Here is a 23,997-nt window from a genome sequence, read left to right as displayed (position 1 = left end):
CTCTTGTGGAACTAGGCTCTTTGAGTTCAGTATCTTTTTTTCCCTCATGTTACCAAGAGTTCATTTATGGTCCCATTTATGGCCATAGATACCCTCTGCCCTCACCTTTACCCATCTAAAGTTTCAGTATTTAATTTTTATTACTGGCCACTGGTAAGTTGTAGAGTAAAAAGGAGACCAGTAGTAGTGGTTTTTAATCAAATGAGAAATGGGGTCAGCTTTCTTTGCAGGAGACTCACCTGAGGACTAGGTAGGTGTTTTATCTAATGCAGAGTTGAATTCTCTACACCCAGGCATGGGTACAGCGGCTTCTGTGAGACCCTGTGTTGTTGCCTAAACTTTACATCTTTATCCTGTTTGAAATGGGATGATGCCTCTCATTTCTCCAGGATTCTGAAAGGCTCTAACCACAGCTGCTGCCCCTGCCCAGGGAATGGTCTAAGAGTCACCCTGAGGTTAGGTGGGTGACTTAAGGGTAAGGAAGGATGTTATGTTTCAGAGGAAGACTTTGCATGTATCTTAACAAAACTTACTGAAGCAGACAGGTTCAGTAAGTAAACTGCTTGACCTTAGATGGTGTTTCAGTGGAAAGCAAGTCTATTTGAAAATAGACACAAGCGTCAGCTTCCACATCTGTCAAAGAGTGATAATAAATTCTATGTTGCCAAATTATTGGGGATTTTCATCAAGATTGCCTGTGTTGTGATTGCTTTGGTGAGCTCTTAATAAATGGTAGCTGGATTTCTTTTTATTATTATGGCTATTATAGATAACTCATTTAACCATCTGGTCCTGGCCACAGGAAGTTGGTTCAAAAGGAGGCAGAACTTCCTTTTTGCAAAGCATCGTGCCCTTAGTGTGAACCCTGGTTGCAGGGATCAGTTCTGAGAGATCAGTTGTAAAAGATCCTAATAGCAATTGCACTTTAAGCTTTCACCAAGGCATCCCGTTCCTTTTCTATGGGAAGCACACATCCTAGTTTGGCTTACAGTTGCCTTCTTTCTGAGACATCCTGACTCTATTTCCTACAGGAAGACACCTGGATCCAACAAGGTCTAAGTTGCTCAGAGCTGCCTTCAAGGCTGCAGCTGCTCCCCCTCCATGACTCACTCCACTATCTTCTCTGCAACTGGGCCATGGAAAAGCATTAATTAATGCTAGAAAAACATCTGCAGCTGTATTTGTATTTTTCCTGGCAGATGAGTCAAAATCTCAGGTGTAGTGGAGAATCTGCCCAGGCCTCACTTCCTGGCTGAAAATCTGTGTTCCACCTATCTGTCTGGGCAAAAGCCAAAATCCTTTTCATTAGGAACAAGGCCCCATGCAAACAGTCATTATCATGCTGGGTTGTGGTTCACTGAACAATTCAAAGGCTTCATAAGACCACTACATTTGTTTGTTGTTTTTATGGCAGCACAAACCAAGCGCCCCCCCCCCCGCCCCCCGATATTCCTAAAAAATGGTAGGTGGCCACTGCTAGGCAAATTTGAGAGTTGAAAATGAAGGTTGAATTCTTAGGGGACAAAGAATTTTGAAAGACAATGAAGAGGGAAAAAAATGAATAAAGTGGTTGATAGGGATGAAGGATTTGAGGGGAAGAGAGTATTTATCAGGGGAAATAGATGGTGTTTCAATTGTGTGGTATGCAGTTCAATCCTTCTTCCTTTTTCTTCTAGTGAATTCAGCAGAATCCATGAGAAATGTCTCATGAGAATAGTGGGGAGTGCATATATTTGGCAGATGTGTTCAAATGTTTACTTTGGCCTCCTTGTGGCTGAGAGCCCATTCAGAAGGTGCTAATTCAAAGCCCCATATACCTGGTGATGTGTGTGATTTAAATTTCCACTACAATCTAGAAAAATAACACTGTAAATGAAGAAATACCAGGAGGAATAGTTCTTTACAGGTACCCTGATGCATCAGAGGGGAGCAGATTTGGAGGTAGGATCCATAAAGGTAGACCGCGTTGTCTGTCTTATTCACTACTATATTCCCAGGGCCTCGGTGCCTAGAGCAGGATCTGAATACAGGAGATGCCTAATAATAGTGGTTCTATGATATCCCCCCATCAAACCCTTTTGTGTCTTGTTCTCCACTGCTTTACATGTTATGCACGTTAGCTCTTCTGAACTGCTCCCAGCTCTTGGAGTACTCCCTACTGTATATTTTTTAAATGTTATGGATGCATTGATTGTAGTATTGGGGATTGAACCCTGGGCCTTTGCACTAAGCTACATCCTCATCACTTTTTAATTTTTGGGTTTTTTGTTGTTGTTGTTGTTGAGACAAGGTCCTGCTAAGTTGCTAAGCTGTCCAGCCTGGGTTTCAACTGGCCATCCTCCTGCCTCAGAGTGTTGAAGTTACAGTCATGCATCATCACACCTGGCTTATGCCTTACTCTGTAGCTCATTTATTTACACATCCATTCAGCAAATATCTAATTATTTTTTGTTTTATGCTTCATATTGTGCTAGGCCTAAAGATACTTGGTGAGCAAAGCATAATGTTACATAATGGTGAGGAGTAAGGCCATCAGTCCTCCTTCCCTCTCCTCTCTCTCTCTCTCTCTCTCTCTCTCTCTCTCTCTCTCTCTCTCTTTTGTATCCATGTATCTATCATCTATCTGCCCATCTGTCTTTATCTGTCTATAAATACAAAATTGCAGGCAAAGATAAATGTAGAAAAAGATAAAGGGCAAGTATGAAGAGCTATTAGATTACAGGATAGTAGCATTTGTTTTAGATAGAAGAGATGATATTTGATCTGAGCTCTGGTGGCCCACTAAGCAACCAAAAGAATGGAAGTAGAGAAGGGGGAAGGATATATATTTGGTATGATATCAAAGAGAGGAGGGGACTAGAACCTAAAAATCTTGTAACCCTATTAAGGGATTTAGCCTTTATCCTAGAAGCAATGGGGAGCCATTGAAGAGTGTTAAGGGAGACAGAGATATTAAATATGATCAAATTTGTTTTATAAAAAGAACACTGGCTATTGAGCTCCTGTGAACTCCCTACCTTTCGTCCCTGCCCCAGAAGCCTTCCCTGCCCAATCTGGGGTTGCACGATTAGTTTGTCAATGGTGAGGACACCTACAGTAGGTGGCTGAAATCTCAGCCATGTATTTATTGACTCTTGGCAGCTGTTCATAATGAACTCTCAGCTTAACTGGGAGGGGATACATATACTGAGAAAGAAAGAGGGGCAAGGGGCTGCAGGGGGTGGATATGGGGAGCTCTGTGTTCTATCTCACATCTATCTCCCTCTATTGATGCCGCTGCCATCATGATGCATTAGAATTCAATAAGCCGTGCCTATCTTTTCCTAGAAAGGGAAAGGCTGGCAGCAGGAGAATCAGGCCCCTCGCCATCAGTGAAGGGGGAAGAAGTTCAAATGAATCATTCTGTTAACTAGCAGGGGGAATCTACAGTCAGTGTAAGGCACTGTCACATTATTCATTACAGTTCTCACCCAAATGGCTAACCTTGGCAGTTCTGGCGGCAGTGACATCTGCAAACTCTAAGTGGAATGAGCTGGCTGGGCATCACACCGTCCAGCTCCAGGACCTCAGATGGAAAGTCTCTTCCTCTTGCTTTTGCTCTCTCCCTGGGATGTGAGCTTTGGATGGCAGTAAGTCTTGCAGAGTAAGGGAGGGAGCTGACAAAGCACATACACCCAGCTGTGCCCTCCCGCCCAGGAACTCTTGTGACAGCAATGGTCACTAATGGAGGGCTGACCTTGCACTTGATTTATAAAGTAGGCAAAAGATATTTAATTCAACTAGAACTGCTCTTCCAAAGGAAAAGCTATGTTTGTTAGGGAAACACTGGTTGGTGCTGAGAGCTGTCAATTATTCTTGGAAGTACCTGGGTGGTTTCCCAGGACTGTCAAAGTGAGGGTAGGGACCAAAAAGAGGAAAAGACAGTAAGTTACCGAGGAGATAGCAAGATAATAAGTAGGTGTTCACCGGGTGATATGGAGATTTCTCATGATCCTCTGACAAATTTCTGAGAATCCTCAAAAGTCATGAAACAGGTCAATGGGACTTGATTTCACACAGATGCTGGAGAAGAGGCAATCCTGGGTATGGCAAGGTGAAACCCAGGCAACGTGGGTGGGAGGTATCCACTTCTGGGCCAATCACAGCGGCTGGGAGAATACGCTACTCTGATTGGCTCAGGCTGGTGTCACATACCTATGGCTGGAGAAGAAGGCAGAAGGCTGGGAACGGGTTTTAAACTAAGGCAGTTGTGTGTGTGTGTGTGTGTGTGTGTGTGTGTGTGTGTGTGTGTGTGTTATCCTCTCTGTGCCTCTTCTGCCTTCTGTTTCTCTTTTCTTGTTTCTTTACCCACTTCCATTAATAGTAACTGCAGACACTTATTACTAGGAGCTGGTGTGTATACAGCCATGCAAAGCTGGGTGATTGATCAAAATCATCTCATTCATTCTCCTAACCAGCCTATGAAGAAAGGACTTGTTATCTCCATTTATGTATAAAGAAACTGAGGCACTGAAAGCATATGTTCAGGGTTAGGGAGCTGTTGCAGGGAAATCCCAGCAAAGATCTTCTATAATGATTGACTTTTTAAAAGTATATGTTTGTGATACAAAATAATTACATACTTCTTAGGGAATTTGCATATACAAATTGCATCTTGATCATTTTTACTTCCCCTTCCCACCCTCCTCTCTCTCTCCTTTCCCAGGTCCCCTTTCTATCTCCACAGAGTCTACCTCCCTGTTCCTTCCTTCTCTCTCTGTTTGTTGTTTTTCTTTATATTTTAGATCTCTTATGGTGGATAAACCATAATATTTAATGTTCTGTGTCTGATTTATTTCATTTAGTATTATAATCTCAAGCACTACCTCTTTTCTTACAAACTTATCCTTCTTTACGACCAAGTAGTACTCCATTCTGTTTATGTTCTACATTTTGTTTATATGGTAAGGTTTTAAGTCTGGGTTTGTCTTGCTCCAAGTTTATGCTTGTGGCCCCTGCTGGAATATCCCCCAAATCTCCTCTTTTCTGTTTATGGAGAGGAATATGCAGTGTCCTCCCAAGAGAGTGGATCTGACTGGGTTGTCTGGCCCAACCCTGTATGGAGTATCATCTCAGAGCTAGGCCACCATATCAGTCCCTTAGTTGGTCAAGCTGTGCTGTGTGGGACTGGGATTCTGACCTCTGGGGAGGTCCCTGTGGCCAGGGGGCAGCTTGCAGGCCCAAAAGCACAGTGACTTGAGTAGTAGGAACTACGGGGAGCCATTTTCTGAGAGAGGTGACACATGTTCAGCAATTCCTCCATTTGGCCACCTAAATTTAAGAACTTAATAATTTTATGCTTTCAGATCATGAAATATTAAAGCTATTCTGAGACCCACATTTTACAGGTGTAAAAACTGTGGCCCAAAGAGAGGCTATGACTGGGCTCTCCTGTGACAAGCTGGTGACGGTAGGTCTCTGGATGCAGACCCTGGGGCTCTTTCTGCCATAAATGCTGGACCAACACCCCAAAACCTGGAGAGAGAATTAGAAATGCTACCTTCACACACTCGGGAGCACACCACAAAAAGTTTGGTAACTCTCTTCTTTCCTACCTGGGTGTGCCTGGCCCACTCTCTCACAGTTTTTGAGAAAAGGCTCTTGAAAAATATCCAATCTTATTCTGATGTTTTATTAATGGGGACTGCTGGTGTTTCAACCATTTTAATTAGGGCTGAATTTTACTGTATTCACACCCCAGGGAACATCAAGGAGAGGAAGCCACTGAGCCATCCTGAGGATCAAATGAAAAGATTAATTAAATATCAACATGTAGGCAGCTTGAGGCAGATGGTCCTGCAGCTCCTCCTTCCCTAACGCGAAGATGGGGAACGAGGGAAGAGGAGGCAGCAACAGGAGGCCTCCAGGAGACGAGCAGCTTGAAAGCTACAAGTGAGTTTCAGCCTGACACCCGTCCTGGGTTCTTTTTCCTGCTGAGGAGCTGGGGGCAGGGCAATCCCCAATTTAAACACTGTTTCCCCAGCTTACCTCTCAAAATAGAGCTGAGACTGTTTTCTCTGATGGATTCACTTAGCGTTTGTGTCCTGTTCTCAATGTTTTGCAAAAATCAAGTCATTTGTCCTAGGAACTCAAGACAATAGCTATTGTTTGTCTGCATTTTAGGGAAAGAGAAACTGAGGCAGAGAGAGAGATGAAGTCATTTGACAAAGGTTTCAGGGCCGCTATGTGAAAGCTGGATACCAACCCAGGCTCCTGGTGTAGGGCATGTTGCTACCCACTTCTCTGCCTGGCCCCTCGTTATTGGTGACTGACTGCTCTCTGATCTGTGAGCCTGACCCTTGAAGCGCAGCTTTCCTCAGTACCTGTAAAACTCACCCTCCAGTGGGCCCCTCATCTCACCAGGCTGCAGCTGGCCCTTAGCGGGACCACAGTCCTGGCTCCAGATGAACGTCTTCCCTGCTGTAGTCGAGCATTCAGTCATTTGCTTGTAATCACTTGGTTTGAAATCCAGGTTCTGACACTGGTTCCTTGTCACTTAACTTCTCTGTGCTTTAATTTCTTTACAAAACAGGGTATCAGCAATAATAATAACAAATAAATGATGTCATATGTGTACATCCCTTGAAACAGTATCTGGCAGGTGGAAAGCACCATCTAAGGGTTTGATTTACTATTTTTGTTATTTTTATATTGTTACTGTTACAGCTAGGGAAGACTTGAGATTCCTATAATGCCTGACCCGGACGGAAGTTGTTTTCTGTTTTCAGTCCAGCTTAAGCCCGTAGACCTCGGGCTTCTGATGCTCCTCTGGCTGTGAACTTGGCCTTCTTAACACCGTCTAGACATGACCTTTACCTCCCTGGTTCATGGGGAGTCTGAGCTAGTCGTCCCCTAACACATGAGCCCTCAAACTTGGTGTCACCTGTGCCTTTCCGTGCTTTTTTACAGATGAGGATGACAATTTTTAAAAAGCAAGTTTCAGCACTCTGACAGAAGGAGACAACAGGATCACAAGTTTGAGCCCAGCTTGGATAACTTAAGTAATTAATGAGACCCTATCCCAAAATAAAAATAAAAAAGTTTGTGGATTTCCCTTAGTGAGAAGATCCTGGGCTCAACTTCCAATATCAAAAAAAACACAACAAGATAGAGTAAACAAACCAATGAACCAAAAACCAAAAAATAAAATTTCATTTCTACCACCACTGCAATCAGTCAAGTATTCAAAAAGTGTTTGCCAGGACTTTTAAATTCCAGGTACCACAGGGATAAGAAAGATGCAAGATAAGGCTGCACAAAAGGTTTGAAAAACTCTGGAGAGCACATCATACCCTGAACTTTACCATTTTAACCACTTTAACATATACAACTCAACAGTGTTAAGGACTAAAGTTAGCTTCAGAATTTTAAAAATACATTAAATTTTTAAAACTTCATTATGTAAGCATAAATTTAGAGTTGATATATAGTAACTGTCCATGTTTCTGGGCTACAGTGATATTTCATGATGTGTACACAATGAGTAACAATAACATCAGGGTAACTGGTGTATCTGTCACTTCAGACGTAACGCCATTTCTCTTTGTGTTGGAAATATTCAAAATCTTCTCAGAGGGACTTTCAAATATTCAGTGAATGTGAACTATAGTTCCCCTACTGTGCCACAGAACAGAGGAAGTTATTACTCCTTCCGGTTAACCACCCATTAACCAGCCTTTCCCCCATCTCCTTCCCAGCCCGTGATTCCAGAATCTGTGCACCACTCACATGGGCACATTAGTGATCATTTATAACCCTTCTCCTGGCTCCTGGCATGTGCTAATCTGCTGTCCGTCTCTATGGAGCTTAAGAACCTTGCAGAATCACTTGCAGAAACAAATGGAAGTTTGCTGATAGAGAGAAGCAGCAGGTATTAATGAGTCAGCATACTTTGGTGGTCAGTTGTGTGGACAAGAGTGCAGCCTGCCTGGTTCCAATCGTAGCTCTGTTTATTTATTGCTGTGCAAGGCTGTGAAGATTAATCTACTTCTCTGGGCCTCAATGTATACATACACAAAATATACAATAAGAGTCACAGAAATCCCTCCCACTTAGCACCACTGTAAGAACTGAATATGAGAACACTATAGGAAGCTGGGAATAGTATCTTCCTGCAGTAAGTACTAAGAATTTGTTTTTCTTATTGGGCATGGATAGTATGTTTGTGACTTAGTGTACTGTAACCTCTTTGGGGACCAGTAATGTTACAGTCTTGCCTACCAGGAAATCCTTAGTTCCTAGCACTAGTCCTGACATTTAGTAAGTGCCTGATAAACATCTGCTGGATATCTGAGTGGGAGTCTACAAAAGAGGGGGGATTACTGTGCCACACAAGGGATCGTATGGGATCCTAAACTCAACGTCAGAAACAGTCCTGGGTACTTGGCAAACTTTATTAAAAACAGCTGTGTGCCAGACATAACATGACCCATTACAGGTACAACAGAACATCAGGCCTGTTGCTGGCATAAATATGATGATAATGATTATGACAATAATTCATGAAACTATCCATTATTTGCTGAGCACCTAACATGTGCTGGGAGCATTGTTAAAACCTTAGGTGCATCAATTCATTTAGCTTTATTTATGACTCAACTCATGAGACAAAATCCACCAGCACAATGGAATAATAACCATGCAAAGCCTGCTTGTATTTTTTTATTTTTTAAACGGAGCAAAATGTCAACAAGTGTGAATGAGTCCTGTGATAACTGAGCCCATAAGCCGGTCGTGCTGTGTGGGGTGCTGGGCAGTTAGGTGAGGACAATCAGGAGCTCTGTTGAAACATCTGTATTGGTGCCCCAGCCAGCCAGGGAACTAACTGGGCATTTGCCAACTGAGCTGTGCATTGCTTTTGGTTTGAGTCTTTCTTCAAAGTTTCCCTTTGATCCTCCTAAAGGATGGATCTTATCCTGTTTGTTCCTTCTTGCAGGTACGCATGGGAGGCCAGCAAGGAGCAGGAGTGCAGATGCTGGGCCCAGCTGGGTCCTTCAGAGCAGGTGCTCCCTGCTCCTCCTCCGAGCAGTGCTCAAAGCTAGCTAATTAGATCCAGGGTAGGGCTGCGAAGCCAGGCTCTATGGCCCGAATCAAACCCAGGATTAATTAAAAAGTGTCCAAGTGGACTGAATATTTCATGACCTGAGGGCAGAAGTCAAGGCCTTGCTGGAATAGAAATCAAATGTGGAAGTGCAGTGGCTGAGGGTGGACCAGAGAGGGGAGGAGGGAGAGGGAGAAAACCCAGAGGAGGGTGAAAAGGATGAGAGGAATGAGAGTAAACACAGCGTTCACTAGACTCCAGCATCTTACTATATCACTAGACTCTCTTGCTCTAAACAAAACATAGTTTTTCTCTTTCTTTTCCTTTTCTTCCTTTCTCTTCTCTCTCTCTCTCTCTCTCTCTCTCTCTCTCTCTCTCTCTCTCTCTGGTACTAGAGATTGAACCCCAGGGCCTTTCATTGATCTACCTCTCCAGCCCTTTCTTTTGTTTAAATTTTAAGATAGATTATCAATAAGTTGCTAAGGCTTGGCTGAAACTTTGACCATGTAGTTTTCATGACCTTATTTCAGTAGATTCTCTTGATTATTCCATGAGGGTGAGTGGGATTTTCTCCTGATCACCACTGATCACACAGGAGTGTGAACCCACCTTTCTCTCTTCACAACTTGCTGAAGCCGAGGTCTCTGCCACTACTGCAGACTCGGCAGGGATCAGGAGACTGAAGGTCACATATCGCCTTCCCAGCCACAAGATCCAAGAGTCGGGAGATGCTGCTGGCAGAAGGGCATCTTTCCTGTTCCATTTCTCAACCAAGGAATTAGCGGGTAAACAGGAAAGATATCCACACTGAGGAAAATACGGCTTTTCTTGGGAGACTGGAAATTCTCTGGTCCCCCAGGTCTCTGCTTAGGCCTTGACTATCTTCCCTTTTGTCTCTGTGTCCCTGTTTCAGTGTGTGGGGGTCTGATCGTGTCTGTGTCCGCCTGTCCTGCAAGGCCTCATTCCCGGCCTGTCTCACTGCCTGTCCTCTTTTCTGCCTGTTCACTGCACCTCTTCCTTTTCCATCTCTCTGCGGATCTGCTCTGTTCACCCATCACTCATGTTCACCTCCCCATCTTTTGTCCATGCCGTTCTCTCTGCTCTCCTCTCTCTGATCCTCTCCTAGCCTCATCTGTTCCATACCCATTTACTGTGTTTTTAAAGCCCCTTTCTCTGTCCTTCTTTCTAGGACTTCCTTCTCCCTTCTCTTGGCCTCTGCCTCTTTCCTTCTCCATTCTCACTTTCTCAATCCATTAAGGTTGCTTTATTGATGGCTCAGTCAAATCTAATCAATAAGCATCTCGAAATCCCCTACCAGAGACAGAGTTTGAAGTTGGGGCCCCCTGGGGATACAGATCCAACCAGTCCCTGTCTGCAACTCAATAAAAAATCCTGCATTTTTCTGAGCAGCCTACAGTCAGTCACCTCCAGAAGAACTGGTGGTTGTAACTGAGTCACAGAGGACATGGAGGCAGGGTCAGGTTACTCTGATGGACAGAGAGGGTGGTGCCAAGAAGGGGCAGCATCTGTTCTTTCCTACTTAGAAAGGTGACCCTTAGCTGATCTACAGGTCAGGCCTGGCTCTGGCACTCACACTTAAGTGACGCTGTCTGATCACTACCTCTACCTGTTCAGGCGCACTGTACTAAATGTGTGAGAAAAACAGCCTCAAGGAGCTAAGCTTTAGTTTGGCCTAGGGCCTGCTGGCTTGATCACTTCAGGCCTGTGGTGAGGGAGAGCATCATGGTGCAAGAGTGTGTCGCCCGAGTAAGGCTGCTCACCTCCTGACAGGCGTGGAGGAAGGCACTGAAGCTCTTTCAAAGGCGTGGCTCCCCACAACCTGCTTCCTCTAACAGGACCCTGCCTCCTCACACCCCACTCAGTCATAAACTCATCAGCTATGAAACTGGCACCCTTGGGATCCAGTTACCGCTTTAGTTATCTCTTTAGCCTCCATCTCTGAATACTGCTGCACTGGACATCACGCCCTCAGTCTGTGTGTGTCTTTGAGGGACAGTATTTACGTACATTTAAATTGTACATAATCATATGGTCTGGATCCCATGAATTCACATTTGGTGCCTTCTTAAATAAAATACAAGATCAAGAAAGCCTAAAGGATGCAATTATCTTGCCAATCTTTGTTCTGCATATCAGTCCCCAATTCCACCCCACCCCAACCCAAACCCCTCTTCCCTCATGCACAATTCATAGTCTGTGTCTGGTTAGCAGAGAGGATGCCTAGGGAAATTACTTGGTTTGGCACCTGAGATTTGTTAGCAGTTGAGAGAGAGGCTACCTTATTTCACCTGATAATCTCTTATTTATTGGTTTGTTCTTTTCTTAGAATTAATGAGAATTACTATCTCCATCTTGCTGTGACGGCTTTATCAACACCTCAGTGGTTGCATTTCATCCAAGTAACAGAACTGTGATCAAACTGAATCAGCATACATAACAGGAAAATCCACCCTTGGAATATCTATAAGCTCAGAGGCTCCAATCAGGCTGGTGCTAGTGTCTTTCTTTGTGGACAGTGTTTTGCTGGATGCTATGAGACCCAGACCCTGCTACCAAGTCCAGTATTGATGAAGTGGAATTTCATCAGATTCTTTCAGTCTCAGGCTCTAGTAGCTCCTTCTTTTAAGGTAACAGACACTATTGAGAAGCACAGGTTTAGAAATTAGTCTGATCTGGCACAGACTGCAGTTGTGTGATGTGGTCACTATGAAATTTTGTGTCATTAAAAAAGACGAAAGTTTATAAAAAGCCACATTATTTGGGCCAGGGTGCAGCTGAGGGGGAGGAATCACATGCTTAGTATGTGTGAGGCCCTATGTTCAGTGACCAACACTGCAAAACCAGACTAAAAAAAGAGAAAGAGATAAAGTATGTGTCAAACAGCATCGCTCTTCTGTAACCACAAAAAATTTTTCCAGGACCTCTGATGCTATGAAAATCCAAGGATGTTCGAGTGGCTTATATAAAATGGTGTAACTTATGCACATCCTTTCATATACTTTAAGTCATCTCCATATTACTTCTAATACCTAATGCAACACAAATGCTGTGTAAATACTGTAGTTGTTATATTGTATTGTTTAGGGAATAATGACACAAGAAAAAAGTCTCTGTGTTCTGCATAGGTGCAATTTTTCCCAAATATTTTTAGTCCAGTTGTTTGAAACGTGGATGCAGATTCTAAGGATAAGAAAAGCTAACTATACTTACAAATGCTTTACACTAATTGTCTCAAATGCTGTGATATAGATTTACTTTCTTAATAAATCTCAGGAGAAGAAAAAGAGTCATGTTCACACCCTCAGACATTTACTTTGATTGAATAACACATTAAAGATTTCTATGACTCTATTTCACAATGAAAAATTAAAACTCAAGCTTGAAAAGGCTACCAAGTTTATTGTAATTAGGTCCTTGGAGGTTTGAAACCAGTCAGAGCAGCAATAAGGGGACCCATAATCCAGTGCTACACAAGATTAAGGATCATTCCCAAAAACCAGGGATCAGCAGACTATAGCCTGTGGGCCAGATTCAGCTCTGAACTGCTTTTGCACTTGGGTTTCATTGGAACAGGTTCATTCACTATATATTTGCCATTGGCTACTTCTCTGTTTCTTATGGTTTAGATTTAGAATGTCCTCCCAAATTCTCATATATTCAGAGGTGAGGTCTGGAAGATGATTGGAAGATTATAGGGTCACTGTATTCATCAGTGCTTTGATTCATTGATTGGTTGATAGCTGAATATGCTGTGGTTAGTAGGTGGGCTGGTTTGGAAGAGATATGTCACTGGGGCTGTGCCTTTGGAGGCTGTATCTCCCTTCTCAGCTCCTCTTTCCTCTCTTGCTTCCTGGCTGTCATGCTATATCTCAGCCATGTCCTTCTACCATACCATTTCTGCCTCGGAGCCAGCCAACTGTAGACTGAACTGTGAGCCAGAATAATCCCACACCTCCTTTAAGAATTGTGGGCAGCAGGTACTGTATCTCTGAAAAAAAAGTTTACTAATAACACTGTTGCATTAGTAAAGTTGGGAGTCACAACAGAGATGGTGTTGCCCACAGAGCTGAAAATATGACTACTTAGTTCTTTACAGAAAAAAAGTATTTGGTAACTACTGACCTAGAGAACAAATTGAATTTTTCTTGAATAGTCCAACATGGGAGCCTTGGAGGCAGGATTCAAACATTGATCTTGTTGATCTCTGACCAACTTCTTCCGCCATAAAGGAGGGTAGTCTGAGAACTAGGAGACAGGTTTCTCTCCTTTGCACATATTTACATGTTTGTTTAGACGTGATCTAAACATCTATGTGTAATAGAAGTGGCTAAGTAAAGCAATACGTAATTGAGAGTGAGAGATCATATAAGTATTGAAATGAGTGAGGTGTGCTGTCCACAGCTATCCACACACTCAGATATCTCTATAATTGCATGTTCTCTCTGTCTACTGTAGTTTGTTAGTCTAAAATGCCACTCAAAATAACAGATACACTTATTTTTTGCCATTAATAAGGGAATAAATTGACCACAGCAAAATCCTTTTACTGTAAGATGTATCCCTTTCTCAGAGATTTTTAAACCAGAAGAAATGCTGATCCCAGAAAAAATGGACTACAACTTATTTATACATGCATGGAAAAGTGTATCTATTTATGCAAAGGCACAGGAAAGAAGTCTGGATGAGTATACATCAAAGTGTACAGAGATTACCTCCAGGAAATAAATGGAATTGGGGCTCGAGGGTTAACAAGAACTTTCACTTCTTAATTTTTTATCCTCCATAATATTTAAAAGTTTTGCAATGAGCTTCTATTACTTATGTAATTTTAAAAGTATTTCAAAATAAAAAGAATTATTTATTAAATAACACCTTTAAAGTGACTTACCAAGTACCTGACACACAGAGGTTCAGCGATTCCTGCTTTTCTCTCTTTTGCTGACCATCATTCAAGAAGCCATTCACTGAAGACAGATAAGGTACTGAGAAGCTTTCTAAGCAAATGGTGCACTGTAAACTTATTGTTGCTACTTGTAAAAGGTTTTGGTTTGTATGCAGGTAAACTTATTGTTGCTACTTGTAAAAGGTTTTGGTTTGTATGCAGGCATTTGGTTAATATTTTTATCTTCCATTTCCTTTTCTTTCCCCAAAAGTAACTCATCTGTTATTACAGAGCATGATGCACCCTACAAATCACTGCTATAGCTTAGATCCTGAATATGGTCCCCAAAGGCCTAGGTCACAGGCACTGTCTGGAGGCCTACTCTATTGGGAAGTGGTGCAATCTCTGAGAGATGGGCTGATGGTTTTGCTCTGCTTCATGCTTCCATGACATGTCACATTTCCACAGGCCCAAAGCAGAAAAAACTGATCCTGGGTGGACCATGGAAACTGTGAGCCAAAATAAAACTTTTCTTTTTAAAATTGATTGTCTCAAGTGTTTTGTTATAGTAATGGAAAGCTGACTACATACCATGTCATCTGAGGGGGGGTTTGCATTCTAAGTTTCCTTGACCATTTCATTTTCCTTGAAAATGATATGGCTCAAGACCTTTCCTGTATGCCTTCAGTGTACATGAAAAAATAGAAACAAGCAACTTACCAACTACAGGAAATATTTTGTTAATATTTCAGTATGAATGGAATGTTTTATGCAGCCATTTTTATATGCATTGATATCATTGAAGTAGAATGATAATAGGCATATTCAGAATAGCAAAAACCCCAAATCATCTGCAAAGTACAAATTTAGCTGGAAATTTCCCACATCACAAATAGCGGCATTTGATGTTGCTTTTCCCCAAGTCTCAATCACATACTGGTAATTTGCTATGGCACAATGTATAGAAAAAGACATAAATACTCAGCTTCCCTGTATGTTAGGAAAATGGTAAAATGATCACTCAGAAGTCAAATAGAGGCATGTTCATAACCTGGCTCCAGAACCATCAGTTTTAACAACTCAAGAAAGTTCAAACTGTCACTTATATCAGCTATCAATAAAGTATTTTGTGTTTATACATTGAAAAGGGACATTATATTAAAAAATTGGGATCATAGACTTTAAAGTTGTAAAGGACTTTGGGAATCTCCTAGCCCCTCCCGCTGCCCTGAGCAAGACTCTTATATTATATCCTCTATAGCTGAGCTCAACCTTTACTGGCACAGCTCATGCCCTTCAAAACCCTCTGTTTAACTGAACAACAAAACTCAGTACAATCTTTTTCATAAGCACAGTAAGCCTGTCAGAGAAAGGTTTAACTAATACAGCTGTAATTCCTGGCAATGGCAGGCGTTGCTGATTGCCTTATCAGTTAGAATGGTTCTAACTCCTTGTAATATACTACTTGAATAATAATTGCTAGAGAAGAAAGACAATTACCCACTATAACAAAAAATTTAGAGAAAAGCAATCCCAGAGCTTCTTCACTGGTTCAAGGATTAATTAAAGAACCAGGTTTGTTTCATTCATCTGTTTTGACAATATTACTCAGTGAATATTGTTTTGTCTTATTCTTAGGTTTATTGTTTCTTGGTTGAAAAATGCTTCAAGAAAAATATCTTCACATGGGCAAATTAAAATAAAAAGAACCAGAGGTGTGATGGGGGGGGGAACTTTTGTCATAATCATTTTTATTTAGAGGAAAAGCTCTGTAGACTTCCCCTTTGCATGCCATTATGATTTGTGTCTAGATGTCCTCCCAGAGCCTCATGCAGTCACAAGTGGGACTTTTCAGTGGAGGCTGGGTCTAGAGTCTGATGCTGAGATTAACTGTGTGATGCTGGATCATTGCTGTGTGGTTACTGAATTAGTCCACTGGTTGGTTTGGCATATTTTTCTGAGCATGGATGATAGGAAGGCCCACTCTGAGTATGAGTGCTAATTTCTCTGTCTGCAGCCTGGACAGAATGTAAGGAACACTTGCTGCTTCTTGTCCTCTGATGCTTTCTGCCCATTGTGAACTGTTTCTCCTCTGCAATGCCCCCTCGCTGTGCTACCCTGCTTTGGAGCCAGCCAATTATGAACTGAAAGCTCTACAAACTGTGAGCTTTAACTTTGCATGTCAAGTATTTTCTTTTAGCAATGAGATAAGTAACCAAGACAGATACAATACAAAAGTCTAGAATTGACCACATCTCTAACTTTATTTGCAAGGGAAGCTGGAAAATGAAAAACTTACTTATTTAACCTCTACAGTGAGAAATGGGCAACAGTGAAGGAGGTTGAGTATACTTGTGTACAATTTCATGCAGGGTACAAGAGAAAGGACAGTATAGTCTATTATGTGATTGACCTTAAGAACAATCTAAGTGAAAATCAGAATACGGAGAGGAGAGGGTCAGAGTATTTACTTCTTAAGGCAATATATTTTCATTCTACTTGGACCTGTGACCTTATAGGCTATTGTTTAGTCTCTGACTATGCATTCTGGAGGTTTGGGGCTTGTGGTTCTAAAAGGACCTTATATCTGTATATCCATCTCATATATACCTCTGGTCAGTGCTCCCCCAATGTAGATGTGAAACGTACAGGCTTGGGAGCCAGGATGTTTAGACTCAAATATTAGTTGAATTAGGGTCTTAGGTTATTCACTGAGCACCTCCTTGTCTAGGTTTTCTTGTCTGTAAAACTGGGATAATGATAACACATAAGGTTGCATTAAGTAACTCGTGTCTATGTCAGCTGCTTAGAATAACTCTGGGCCAAACTAAATCCTGATTAAACATTAGCTCTTCGTGTATATCCTTAATTCAGTTGATTGACAATGTTGGTGACTTCTGATGCTATCTCATGTGTGAACCATAAAGATTAGCTCCAGACATGGATGCTTCTTTTACTATACAAGTTTCATAGGTGGAAAATTGATCTAATACTGTCAATAGAGTTCATAGACATGGATTGCCCAGCTCAAACCTTTACTGCATATATAATAGGAATGAAAACTGGCTATGGGAAGAAAAGTTATATATTATAAAGGAGCACCAAGCTGCCTTGTTGAGCGATTGTCTGCTTGCTAAGGATATGGTCTTTAGCTTCCTTTGGTTGATGCTAACTGTGCTACTCAACATATTCTGATGCCAACTCTCACCTCTGCGAATTCTGATGCAACTAGTCTGTGTTACAAAGGAACTGTGGGATTTTTAAATGTTTTCGAATTGTAGTCAAAATAGAGAGCCATTTTTTAAAAAACACCCACATCTAGGCTGTAACACAGATAAGTGAATTCAGAATTACTGCAGCTGGTCCTGGGCATCAAAGTGTTTAACAGCCCTCTTTGTGATTTATTTTGTAGTCAACACTGGAAGCCATCATGCTTAGTATTCTTTGATTTGAACCTAATTGTAAGCACTAGTAAGGATTTACTCACTGATATCTAGGTTCTTTTTTTTCACTTTCGTAGGTTGCAACGACAAAGAAAACATATCTACTTTAGTTTTTTAAAGAAGGTCTTTTTATAAAAAAATTTCTCCAAGTTCTTGTGACTTTGGCTTTGAAAATTTGATACTCTTGGTTTTTTTTTTTTTTTTTTTTTTTTTTTTGCCTTTTTCGTTTTTACCGGTACCGGGGATCGAACTCACGACTGCCTGCTTACAAGGCAGGCACTTATGCCGCTGAGCTAAATCTCCAGCCCGAAAATTTGATACTCTTCTGTGTTCTAAAACTCCTATATTTTGTGACTTTTGATAATGGGAGATTTCTTATGATCACAGCCTCATTTTGATAAGCGTGGACTGCTATGTTTGTTTCCACAGAATTCACCATTGTTCTAGTAAAATTATTCTTGGAGTTGCATTTAAAGAACCACTTTTATTTAGCTCTTTCCTTATGATTTTTCCTTGGTCAGGCCAGAAAAGGGGAGATCGTCATTGGTTTAAGCCTATTAGCATACCATATCCAATGTGTATGGTGATTGGTTTTAACATGAATATCTGGTTACTATATGACCACTGAGAGGTAAGCGTTAGTTCAGTTTCTAGGAAAGAGATACTTTTATTTCACTGGGATGTCAAGATAGAGGGAGTGAGTGCTAGAATGGTGAGAGAGGGCAGCCAGACTGTGAATGAAGCTCATATGCACAGGAAGGCCACAGATTGTGTGGAGTACCCTACTTTGGTGACATAGCGGAGCCCCTGATATAAAGAAAGTCCAACAAATCTCCAACTCTTTTATCCCAGTTGATGAATTCTCTTTCTGCAAAAACTAATTTGTTATTCCTTTTTTTGAGGAGGGAGTACCTGGGATTGAACTCACAACCTCACACATGCCAGGCAGTTGTTTGGGCCACTGAACTAAATCCCCAGCCCTTGCAAAAACCAATTTGAATTGGAGATACAGTACTACTTAATTCCTAGAAAGATTTTAACTGTTATAGTGGGAGAGACTAGGGAGTCTGAACAGCTTAGTTAAGCTTTTCAAATCAATTTCTCACTTGTTTCATTTATTTGTGGCAACAATGCTGTGAATTCAGTGCAAAAGAGATTGTAAATTCTATGAGTGCAGGAAGCATAATTCATTGGTTCAGGCAACCTCACATAACTGTTGTGGAGAACAAATAAATATAATCTTCTGCTGTATTCACTGAGAACTGGTTCTAGGACCCATTAATACCAAAATCCCTGGATGTTCAGATCCCTTATATAAAATGATGTAGTATTTATAATAATCTATGCACATCTCTCCTATACTTTAAATCATCTCTAGGTTATTTCTAATACTTAATCCAATGTAAATTGTAAATGATATGTAAATTGTTATATTTTGTAGGGAATCATGACAAGAAAATGGTCTATTTTCAGTGTTCAGTGCAGATGAGGTTTTAAAAAAAATCTTTGATCTATAGTTGGTTGAATTTTCAGATGTGGTTAGAAGCTGTAGATGTGAGAGCCTGCTGTACAGATTCTGAGAGGCACCATTACTACCCTTGTTTCTTGGGAAAGGTATTGTGAAGTAACCCATGCCCATAGTTGAAGCACTATTCACTCACTTATTCTCATATGGCATTAATTATGAAGTCTCTGCTATTTACCAAGTGCTGTGGCTGACAGGTGAACAAGAAGGATAAAATCCATGCCCTCCTATTTATGAGGAAAGTGGTTCACACATAGGTAGAAAATCACATAGGAAATGAATGTAACACATGGGAAGCACAGGGGAGGAAATACCAAGAAAGTATGGCCGTTAGACTCTTCCGAATCATCATACTCAAATTGAGGAGGAAGAGCAGAAGCCTGTGTTACATGGAAGCCAGGTTAAGACTCTCTGTGTACTTGCTGGCCTGGGGCTCTGATGAGCACCCTGGCACCCTTCCTGTGCAGCCCCAAGGGCATGTAGCATCTACACAAACTGGGGCCGTGAATGAAGGAGGGTAGCTTTCTTCACGGCTATGGCTTGATAGTTTTTGTCTGTATCAGTCCCCATCGTGCACATTGCCTCTCTAGCTAGGCTTCTGATGACATTTCTTTCTGAAATGACTTCCATGAGACTGGTGGATGAAAAAAGAAATTATGATATGTTACGGTCATGTCACACCTGCGCACAAGGAATGTAAATATGTACTAATAAAAAAATGTGCTGGATTTTATTGAAAAAAAAAAGAGAAATGGATGCTTAAAACTTCAATATTGGCTCTACACAGTTTTTTCATCCCTGCCCTGATACCACAGTCAACAAAACTGACATGGACCCTACTCATATGTCAGTCTTCCCCCAAAGCTTTTGGTGTGGGATGCTTGCGATTAAGATGTTATGCACACATGGGCCATTGATTGCTGGTAGACATAGTGGTTGAACATCTGGGAATTTCACACTAAAATCTATGTTTCTGACTTTTGAAAAAGCACAACTGGAAGCTGCATCCTCATATCGCCACATGGTTTTACTTGGGTGGGAACTGACTTCCGTAGGTGGAGCGCACAGTGACGGTTTACCACAGACCCCACTAATCCTTATTGCCTTCCCAGCCCAGCTGACTTTAATCATTTACTATGCTGATGTAATCTCTGAAGACACTCAAGCTTTCTCTGAATCTTAAATTTGAATTTAAAGCAGATCTGGCACATTGTAAGAACAGGCTTAAGAGTAACTATTAGCAATAGTAATCATGGTAAAAATATTCAGTGATCACAGTTCCAAGGCTAAATAAAAAAGATATAGGATCTTTCCTGCACAGCAGTTAGGTGGAAATAGTTATGACTCAATCAGCTATTCAAAACAACACTCTTGCTTCCTCCTAATCAGCACTCCTGCATGGGAACATTTCTTAATAAACTGCATAAAATCTTTACCCATAAGAGAAACAGTATATGTGGTAGCTAGCTGATTATTATTATTTACCATCATCACTTAATTAGACATAATTTCAATAATTACTGAACACAGACTACTGAATAGATACTCCCTAGGAAAACATGGGTTAAAGAGCATGAAGGTTGTCCGTAGGAACTGTGAGGTCTTGAGGGCATTTTCTCTTTGGGGTCAGGCCAGGGTGGCATCCACAGAGGAGATCACCAGAAGCAGGGACTGGCAGGTGTTTGAGTCTTTTTCAGGGCAGTAGTTTTCTGTGGCTTTGTCTTTTACAACATGACTTGTCCATCTGACAGGGGAAACAATAATTTAGTTGTTTTGAGTCTGCATTCCACTAAACTAGAGAGTGTCCTTCTGATTCTGTGATCTGTCCTTCATTTTTCCCTCCTTTCTCTCTCTCTCTCTCTCTCTCTCTCTCTCTCTCTCTCTCTCTCCTTTTCTTTTGACTTTCCCCCTCTCATGAGCTTTTTCTGGTCTATATGTAGCTTTTGTGTGTGCACCCTAAACATGAGCTGTTCATGAAATCACACCCCATCCTCAAGCTCATAGCTATTACCTGGGCCCGGTTAGGTTCCTGAGGCCACCATCACAGTCCCTGGTCTGGCAGCCGTCCTCCCAGGGGCCTGGGAAGTTAGGAATGGAAGACAGCCATTGAACAGAACTAAGAGGGGTAACATTTTGTACTTTACAGAACACTTCATAGTTTGTGCTATGCTAAGTACTAGTGATGCCGTGGGGCTGAGCACAGACATGGAAATGCCGCGCCAGCTCTTAGGGGAAAAGATTCAATGTGTTATTCCACAAGCCCTGATTGATCACTTATTGTCTTCCTGCCAAGATTCAAAGGCTACATAATGGCCTTCTTCTCTTGGAGTTCATGCTTTTGGAAGAGGAATAGAATGATAATGACAAATGCTAGAATAAAAATAAAGTGATGTGAGAGGTACCTGAAGAAACACACCACTTTGGGCCTGATTTTGGACACTTAATAAAGGTCCTAAACTATTTTTGTTTTTCTGTCCATCTAACCAGAATGATCTTTTCCTGCCCACCAAGTTCCATTCTTCCCACCCTTTTTGTTTCAGGTTCTAGAGTTAGGGGCCTAGATCCAAATCCCAGTTCCTTCACTGTTCTGAATCCTTGACCAGTTTGCTTCATGTATCTGAGCCTTTGGCTTTCTAATCTGTAAAATGGGGGTAATGGTGCCATTTGCCTCATAGTGCTGAAGTAACTAGAAAATGAAATATTGTATGTGCAATGATGCAGTGCCCAGTACACGTTAGGCTTTCTGTAAATATTTATTTTTCAATGAGTGAATGATCTTCCCTCCAGTGATGTTTCAAAGCCAGCTAAAGTTTTTCCTCCTCTGTGAAGTATTCCGCCTACTTCTCCATTATCATCAGACATAGTGGCTTTGTTCCTATAGGTTGAAGTTGGGTGTTATTAATTTATTTTGCCTGCCAATCGTGTTGTGCCAAACCTAGTGGAACTCCTTCTCTAGTAAGCAATATGTACTCCTGGGTACCTATCATCCTACTAGGTCTTTGGGAGAAATATAATTCATGTTTCTCTACTGACAAAATGATTTTCTTTGTGATGCCTAGCCACCCTCCGTGGGCAGAGTGAGGGGAAGACTGGTGTGTCATGTTGTTAGGATTACGTAGGAAACTCCGTCACTGCTGTAGTGATGCTGGCTCGCGTGTGTGCAGAGCTGCTAGGACTATAGTCTGCAGATTTACAGTCTGACTGTAATAGGACCCTCCCCTCCTTCTTTCATGAAGGAGAAATGAAGGATAATCACAGGGCTTTCTTCAGCTCCTCCATTTGTGTGTGTGAGGAGCATTATGTTGCTAGAAATTACAGAAAGGAGAGGAAATGGAATGAGTACCCAAGGAAGAATTAGTTGTACTCAGCCTAATTAAAATCCCGTAGAGAGAATTTTCTTATTTGGAATAGTGGTCTAAAATGACCTTGAAGCCTCTGTGTTAACCAGTGTCCTTTTCATTTGAAGAGGGAATATTAAATGACAGAAAGATCACTTGGGAAAGGCCACACATTGGTTGCCTTTCAGAAATGAAATAACCTTGATTTCTGAACCAGTTCCTCCCAATAAAATTAAAATGTATTGAGCCCCGCTACTTAACAAAGGGAAGCAAATCAGACTGGAGGAGGCGCTCCTCAGATCTCCTTTGGAAGGAGGACTTTGGGGACACATGGCAGGGAGAAAGAGCAAGGAGGTGAGGGGTGGGGTCTTCAATCAAAGATTGCTGAGTATTTTGATTTTGTTGCTGGATGAGTGTGTGTGCGTGTGTGTGTGTGTAGATGCGGCCTTTATCCTGGACTGTATTCACGCTCCACTATGTGTTTTAATGGTAATGAGGAATCTTTTAACAGTCTAGTACAGTTTAGGAAATTTTCAGACAGATTATCTGCTCAAAGAGGGACTCCTCCAGTCAGGAAACAATAATCATCATTGTAGTAACTATCAGTCGTAAAACCTTAATACTACTAAGCCCTATGTATAAATTGTTTCATTCAACTTGCACACCTATTCAGCTGCTATTATTATCCTCATCTTGCATATAAGAAAAAAATGCTTGCCTTCCTGGCAAGCACAAAGTTGTAAGTTCGAATCCTGGTACCAGAAAAGGGGAGGAGTGGATTGAGGCTCAGAGACATGAAGTATTGATGAAGGTAACACATCTTAACTAAATGACAGGGCTGGGGGTAGAATCTAGGTGTACCAGATTCAGAACCCACCATGGCAAATCGTCAACCATATTGTCATGTATACCAAGGTCACTCATCAAAATTTCTGGGGTCTTTGTCCAAATGAGGCCATGATGCACATAGAAATGTTTTTCTCAGACGAGATATCAAGAAGCCTGTGAGAGGCTGCTGTGTGGTCTTAGTAGATATGTTCTGGTATCGGTGAAAACTTTCTGCAATTGGCACTCAGTGGCTGTCCATGACTACAGTTCAGTATAAATTGAAAGATATGTAAAAAGTGACTCAAGTGAGATCAGAAGGAGCAATATAACCATAACCTTCATGAGTATTAACTTATCCATTCAAAGATGTGGAATAGAGCTCATGGAAATTAGAACTTCTTCTCTAAGAAAAGACAGGAATAGAGCATAGTCCTCATACGTGCAGAGTCTAGGGTCTGACTGACTGGATTTCATCTCAGATTTACCACTTTGCAGTGATGTGATTTTGGGCAATTACTTAAACTTTCTGTGACTCAATTATTCAGTTTTGGAATCACTGACCTGGAGGCTTGGGTCTCTTTGTATTTCTCTTCTGATGTCTGGAAAGCTGGTTTTGACCCATGGTTTAGAGTAGGATGGCAAACCTGTTAGAGATTTCAATAATAACAAATAGTTGGATGTGGAACATGTGCCATAGATTTGCCACCACTGGTTCAGAGTGTCTCATCTTCCCTCCTTCCCACCTTGGCGCCTTTGGACAAGTCAACTGACTTTCCTCCCACTCAAGATTTCCAGTAAGCGAGCAATCCTTGTAAAGGTGCTACAGATGCAACTTTCCTAATACATTTTAAAATTTGTGTCTTTTCCCCTTAAATAGGCCT

This window comes from Cavia porcellus, unplaced genomic scaffold (assembly GCF_034190915.1).
Source record: "Cavia porcellus strain 051 isolate PalLab524CR breed Dunkin Hartley unplaced genomic scaffold, mCavPor4.1 scaffold_16, whole genome shotgun sequence".
Lineage (NCBI taxonomy): Eukaryota > Metazoa > Chordata > Mammalia > Rodentia > Caviidae > Cavia > Cavia porcellus.
This window is presented reverse-complemented; position numbering follows the sequence as displayed.